Source organism: Cryptomeria japonica, chromosome 3 (assembly GCF_030272615.1).
Source record: "Cryptomeria japonica chromosome 3, Sugi_1.0, whole genome shotgun sequence".
NCBI lineage: Eukaryota > Viridiplantae > Streptophyta > Pinopsida > Cupressales > Cupressaceae > Cryptomeria > Cryptomeria japonica.
Window position 1 is genome coordinate 806,876,252 of NC_081407.1, and position 7,055 is coordinate 806,883,306.

The following is a 7,055-nucleotide window of genomic DNA, read 5'->3' on the forward strand; positions in this document are numbered from 1 at the left end:
GATCCCTTGACTCATGTGAAAACATTTCAAACTTTGTGTAATGACTTTGTTCATGATCAAAAACTTATGGGTAAATTATTTACTATAACCTTTAGAGATAAAGCTTTGTAATGGTATGGCTCTTTGCCTCCTTATTCTATCAAATCATTCCAACAATTAGCTAATTCTTGTATTCAACAATTAGCTAATTCTTGTATTCAACAATTTCACAATAAGATTGGTCCTAAGATAACTTTGATTGATTTGATTCATTGTAAGCAAGGAGTTAAAGAAAAAGTGACTCATTTTATTGGTAGATATAAACATTTGTATTCTCAAATTGCTTATCCTATACCTGATCATGATGTTCAAAGAATTTTTATTGCTAATTTACAAAAATACATTAGGGATAAACTTTTATTTTCTGAGTTTACTTCCTTTCCGCAGTTGTGCATAATGTTTCATAATTATCAACTTCAAGTGAGTCAATTTGAATCATCTTCTTTAATGGCTCCGGTTGATATAATTTGAGTGCTCATAAATCTTTTACGAGGTTTAAACCAAACAAGAGAAACATCAAGATAAATAACAATATCAATACTCAAGTGACAGCCATGACATCAGGTGTGGCCCTTTTATCCAAATACTTTAGAAAAGAATTTACTCCTCTTTCTGAATCTTTGCATAGCATAAATCCAAATCGATAAATAATAATGTGTTGAAACTTCCCACCATCAAACCAATTGATACCTCCAAACCTTTGACACATTATCATGATCCCAAAGCTTTTTGCAAAGAAAGGCAACTCCACATACAATTCAACAAACAATTCAACTAAGGAAAACACATTATCTAAAACGGAGAGAATGTTACGAATAGATTGTTTACTCTCCAATAAAGGTACTTCAAAATTATGTGGAGAGTCAGATCATATGAAGTGCTGCCATTAAGTTGGTTATATGAGAGTGGCTAATAATACAAATAAAGGCAACTTGAAGGAGTGGGAGGATGGTTTCTGTAATTCAATCCAAGTCTCTATTGAAAGCAAAATTGGCCAAACTAGACGGAATGTGATCATTGAAAGCATAATTGACCAAACTAGGTGGAATGTAATCATTGAGAGCATTGTTAGAAAGATCAAGGGATTAAACAGTGGAGAGATTCCCATGTAGAGGAGCAATGGTGTCATCCAAATTAAGTTGGGATAAATTGACTATGAAGCTTCTTCCAATAATCAAGTCTATTTAGAATTATCTTTAAACAACAATAATAATGGATGGATGAAGTTCAAAATAAGTGTTTTATATTTGAGCGCAAAAAACATATCCTTCCACATGTTACTGTTGCTTTACCCATAGAAATAAGTACTCGATGAAGAAATATGGAATCTTTTAAACACTAGTTATTAAATGTGGGTGGATAACTAGGCATTTGAATTCCAAAATCATATCACATAATAATTTAAAATTTTATGATTGAAATAATTTGGTAGGGTGACGTGTGATTAGCAGTGCCCTTAAAAAGACAATTCAATACTGGGGATTAAACTTTAAATTCACCTCTATATTTTGGGAAGGCCTGTAGCAATATTCTGATGTTGAGAGACAAGGATCCTATCATTCAATCTACTCCCCATTTGCTTCCAAAGGCCAAATTCTAAGGTACAGAGAGTCCTGTAATTGAATTTTCAGTGGCCTGATCAACATGTAACCCTAGTACTTTCTTGAACATATTAATATATAGCAAAAGTTATAATGTCTGGCGGGATCATATGTTTTAGTTATAAAAAATGTTCCTGAGCTGATGAAATATTCCATGGGATCATCCTTCTAACAAGAGAGAAATTTGAGAAAGTCCCCTGTTCATTAGATTAGGTCGTGTCTAATCCACTCAAGACTTTTGGCACTTCCTCAATACTCTCCACCTAAATATTAAGACAGTTGGCCTCCTGCACATTAAATTAGACTGTGTCCGTCAATAAATAGATGGTTGCAGATATAGACAAATCTTATATCACAATTTGAAAGAAAATTTCGCCTATTTTATAAATACCCTCTCTCAGCTGTCGCCATGTCTTCACTGACTGTTCAAACGTGTGAAACTTTTTATCTCCAGCTCAATCCATTTCTTTCTATATCTTCATTCGCTGCATCCAGGACAGTTTCTAATGTAAATTGATTGCATACAGGTGACTCTGTTTCAATTTTCTGAATGCATGACAGCAACTCTGTATCTGTGTTACTTGATCAGACTTTGTATGTTTTGAAATATATAACATTTTCTGTTCATCTCGCTTTTATCTTTTTTTCTCGTCTGCCTCTCTCCTTCATGATGCAATTGATATAATGTAAGACAGAAAAAGAGAAACACAGAGAGAAACAAAACAGAGCAAATTTCAAGCGCCTAGAAATCTGTTTATCACTATGTATACTGTAGCATAGAGTTAGCTCAGGGATTTATTATGGATTGGTGAAAGTGGCATGCAGGCAGCACTAGGTGGCTGGTCTGTGCTGACAGACTTGCGTGGATAATTAATTTATCTATTCTAACATCGCCCCATATATTAATTATGCTAATTATTTTAATGATCCCTCACAAGTTCCAATACCATGAAAAGAAAAAGAGAAACAAAACGGAGCAGATTTGTCAATGAGCCTTTGTTCTGTTGGTGAAGTTGAAAGGTTCTTAATGAGTCTACCAGGAAACAAGTCTTGCTGAGTCCAAGGCTCCGACATCAAAAAGGGATGAGGCCGGGATTGTGCCCAGGGCGAAATTGCGGAATGGATACCTGTCAGTCCTTGGCTCTTAGCCAAAGAGGTTCAGCCTAAGGCTTGTACTCATGTATCGAATAGCTAAAACGACTTTGTGGATGAAAAATCCTCCATAAAAAAAAACAGAGCAGATTTGGAACGCTTAGAAATCTGTTATCACATATTAAATTCATAGGCAAATACATCATAGATTCAATTTATCTATTCTAACAATTTTGTCAGATTTTGAATGCTCAATTAAAGGGTATATTTTATTATATTAAATTTGAGTGATTCATGCAAGCAGTTCCATGATCCATTGTTTATTTAACCGTTACAAAATTATTCAGACAACTTCAAAAATCAATGACGTTTAAATTCTCATTCATGCTTTACCCTCCCTCTCATGTTTTTGAGTTCAGAGATAATGAATATCAACGCAGAAAAGGAAAACAAATTCTTGAACTTCCGCCTAGCATGAGAGGTTTTGCCATAAATAAGACAATTTATTACACAGTTTGCATCATTCCAATTAAGTGTTTATAAACAACAATACACACTATCAATAATATTACACAATTCACATCATTCTAATAAAGTGTATATAAACCACAATACATAAACTCAAACACATTACTTGGATCAGCTTACAAACTCAAACAGCTATAATTTAGCCCAAGGAGAATTTTACATGAAAGAAGACTAACCTGTGATGGAAGACAAACTTGACACTAGCAAACACGAAATACAAACAAATAGATTAATGGAACATATAGACATCTAAAATGTAGAACTTTGACTGTAAGAGGTCAATGTTTCTGTGGGATTGACATTGTGTAGGAGGTCTCATATGGTATATGTTAAATTGGAAGCAGCTGCACCTCCCATGAAAGATGTCTTGAGGCTCTCCAAGAGCTTGACTACATCTCTCATGGAAAGTCATTCTCTCGTTGATTCACTGGTACAAAGCAAACCAACATAAATAAAAGAAAGAAGACATCTATTGTCTTCCATGTTTTCATTCACATCACTAAATAGGCCACCATCAACAATATCTGCCAGTCTGTTTGGAAAAGCTGATTTCACCCACTTTTGCAAGTTCATGTCTCCCACATACATGTCATCACTTGGCCTCTTTCTTGTAACCATCTCTAATGTCAGAATTCCATAACTATAGACATCTCCCTCTATAGAAACATTCCCGCCAAGTCCATACTCTGCAATTCATTTTATTCATGGAATATTCAAAAAACTATCAAGGGAAATGATAACACCAATATAAAGAAACCTTAAAAAAATTACCTGGAGAAATATAGCCTGTAGATCCTTTGAATGCAAAGGTTGTCCTCTGTGAATCTATGGAGTTTCACAAGGGCTGTCATGTTGGCATCCAAGAGTACATTGCTAGATTTTAAATCACAGTGCACAAGTTGCATAGGACAATGATGATGTAATTATTCCATGCCAAACACTCAATCAATCCCAATTGACAAACATCTTGATCATCTGTTTAAGGTACAAATGCTTTTCCAAGCTCCCATTAGATGCAAATTGAAGAACCAAACCTTTGAAACCAGTGAAGAAAAATGCACTAATGATTCTGATGAGGTTACGGTGCCAAATCCTCACTAACACTTTGCATTCTGCATTAAAGCTTTTATGAGCTTCTTCATTCTGCAAATTAAGATTCTTGATGGCAACCATCTTACCATCCCTCAAAATGCCTTTGTAGGCTGATCCATAGTTACCCACTCCAAGAAAGTTTGACTCATCAAATCCAGATGTTGCAATGACAAGATATTGATAAGAGAATTTTGGATGGCCAAGCCTTTGAAAAGAAATGTTTGATGGATGGACTGGTTGCCTTGTTCCATACCATTCCTATAATGAAGGTGCATAGAATAAATACAATGGTTCCAATGACCGATAAGACAACTTTTTTGAGCAGTGAATGTTTTTCTTGGGTCTGATTTGAGCATGGAAGCAGAGAATAATTTGTTGGACCACATAGGTCAAGGTTTCACATAAACAATGTTATAAAAGTTCTATTTGCAAACAACCCTCCTGGAATCTGCCCTGACAAATTATTGAAAGAAAGATCCGTTTCATGTGCATTTTATAATTTGGAAAGTGAATCTGGTATTGGACCTTCAAAGGCATTGTGAGACAGATTTAGATGCTCTAACGCTGCTGTGCAATCTCCTAGAGAATTTGGAATCGCCCCAGTTAGTCGATTTCCAGAGATGTCTACAGCTTGAAGGTAAAGAAATTGGAGGTTAGTGAGCACGCCCAATTCAGGGGGAATGGTACCTGTAAATATTCCATGACATGGGCTACATCTATAGAAATGCTCAAACACTCACTCGATCCCAATTGACAAACATCTTGATCATCAATTTCAGGGTACAAATACTTTTCCAAGCTCTCATTAGATGCAAATTGAAGAACCAAACTTTTAAAACCAGTGAAGCAAAATGCACTTATGATTCTGATGAGGTTACAGTGCCGAATTTTCCCTAAGACTTTGCATTCTGTGTTGAAGCTTTTATAAGCTTCTTCATTCTGCAAATTAAGAGTCTTGATGGCACCCATCTTACCATCCCTCAAAATGCCTTTGTAGACTGATCCAAAATTACCCCCCTCCAAGAAAGTTTGACTCATCAAATCTAGATGTTGCAATGACAAGATCTTGATAAGAAAATTTTTGATAGCCAAGCCTTTGAAAAGTAATGTTTGATGGATGGAATGGTTGTCTTGAAAGTTTATGTCTCCATACCACTACTATAATGAAGGTGCATAGAATAAATGCAATGGTTCCGACAACCGATAAGACTATTTTTTGAGGATTGAATGTTTTTCTTGGGTCTGATTTGGGCATGGAGGCAAAGAATAATTTGTTGAACTACATAGGCCAAGGTTTCCCATAAACAATGATAAAACAGTTCTATTTGCAAACAACCCTCGTTCTGGAATCTCTCCTGACAAATTATTGAAAGAAAGATCCATTTCATGTAGATTTTTTAATTTGGAAAGTGAATCTGGTATTGGACATTCAAAGGCATTATGAGACAGATTTAGATGCTCTAAAGCTGTGCAATCTCCTAGAGAATTTGGAAACACCCCAGTAAGTCGATTTCCAGAGATACTTATGACTTGAAGGAAAAGAAATTGGAGGTGAGTGAGCACGCCCAATTCAGGGGGAATGGTACCTGTGAGATCACTATCTTCCAAATACAATCCAACTAAAGCGCACAGATTTTTGAAAGGAAGGGGAATGGTACCTGTGAGATTGTTTGCTCCCAAATAAAGGAACTTCAAACTTGCGAGGAGACTCAGGTCGAGCGGAATGCTACCAGGCAGTTGGTTAAAGAAGACGGACAAGCGAAACAAAGTGCGCCAAGAACAGAGAGTGGGAGGAATCATACCTTGTAATTGATTGCGGCTAAGCCTGAGTGTTTGCAGACCGGATAGCTGATTGAGGTGAGGTGGAATGATACATGTGAGGACATTGTAAGAGAGATCGAGGGTCTGAAGAGAGGAAAGATTCCCGGGTAGCGGAGAAATGGTGCCGTCTAAACCCATTTGGGATTAATTAAGGGCGAGGAGAGAGAGAAGAGGGATCGCAAGTAAGGCCGGTCCAATTGCAGAGGAGGTTAAGGGGATTCCAGTCGGGCAGCAAAATGTTGTTATTAGTAATAGCAGCTTGGAATTGCAAGAGCAACTGTTGTTGATGATAGATATTATTCACAGATTGAGTAAGAATGGAGATCGAAAACAAGAAAGGGGAGAAGAAAAGAGGAGCCATGGCAAAGCAACCAAGAGCAGAGAGAAGCACAGAAGGCCATAGAACAGAATAAGTATTTTTATGAAAGGGTTTCCTTCAGAGCCGGTAATGGTGCCTGTCAGGTTATTTTGAAGAAAAATAAACAATTAATTCTGTTTTATGGTTAATCATATATTTTACTATATTTTATTTTTGTTTCAAATACGAGATGTATATGCTTTAAATTGTTAGGATTTGAATGCACATTTTTAAATTATTATTAGGTCAACTTATATATAATATTATCAATAGATAAGAAATAGAAAATTGAATATTGAAAGAGAGGATTGTTAAATAATATTATAATTATTTATTTTATTTTAAATTTCTTTGATTATGCAATAAATCATAAATAGATAAATATAATTAGTTTAATTCTACCTCTACATTAACAAAGAGGAGGCAAAATATTATTGTAACTATTTATTTGATTTTAAATTTGTTTGTCTATGCAATAAATCACAAATAAAAATATAATTAGTTTAGTCCTCCCTCAAAGAGGA

The 7,055-nt window shown here is 35.4% G+C and overlaps 1 long non-coding RNA gene across 1 annotated transcript; it reads right to left on the reverse strand.

The window, feature by feature from the left end:
* Positions 1 to 1,471: 1,471 nt before the first annotated feature.
* On the reverse strand, positions 1,472 to 6,628 carry LOC131054383 (uncharacterized). The gene is made up of 3 exons (XR_009107992.2): positions 4,032 to 6,628; positions 2,032 to 3,946; positions 1,472 to 1,927 (listed from the first exon to the last, which is right to left on the reverse strand). It is a non-coding gene; the product is annotated as an uncharacterized LOC131054383 (long non-coding RNA).
* Positions 6,629 to 7,055: the final 427 nt, after the last annotated feature.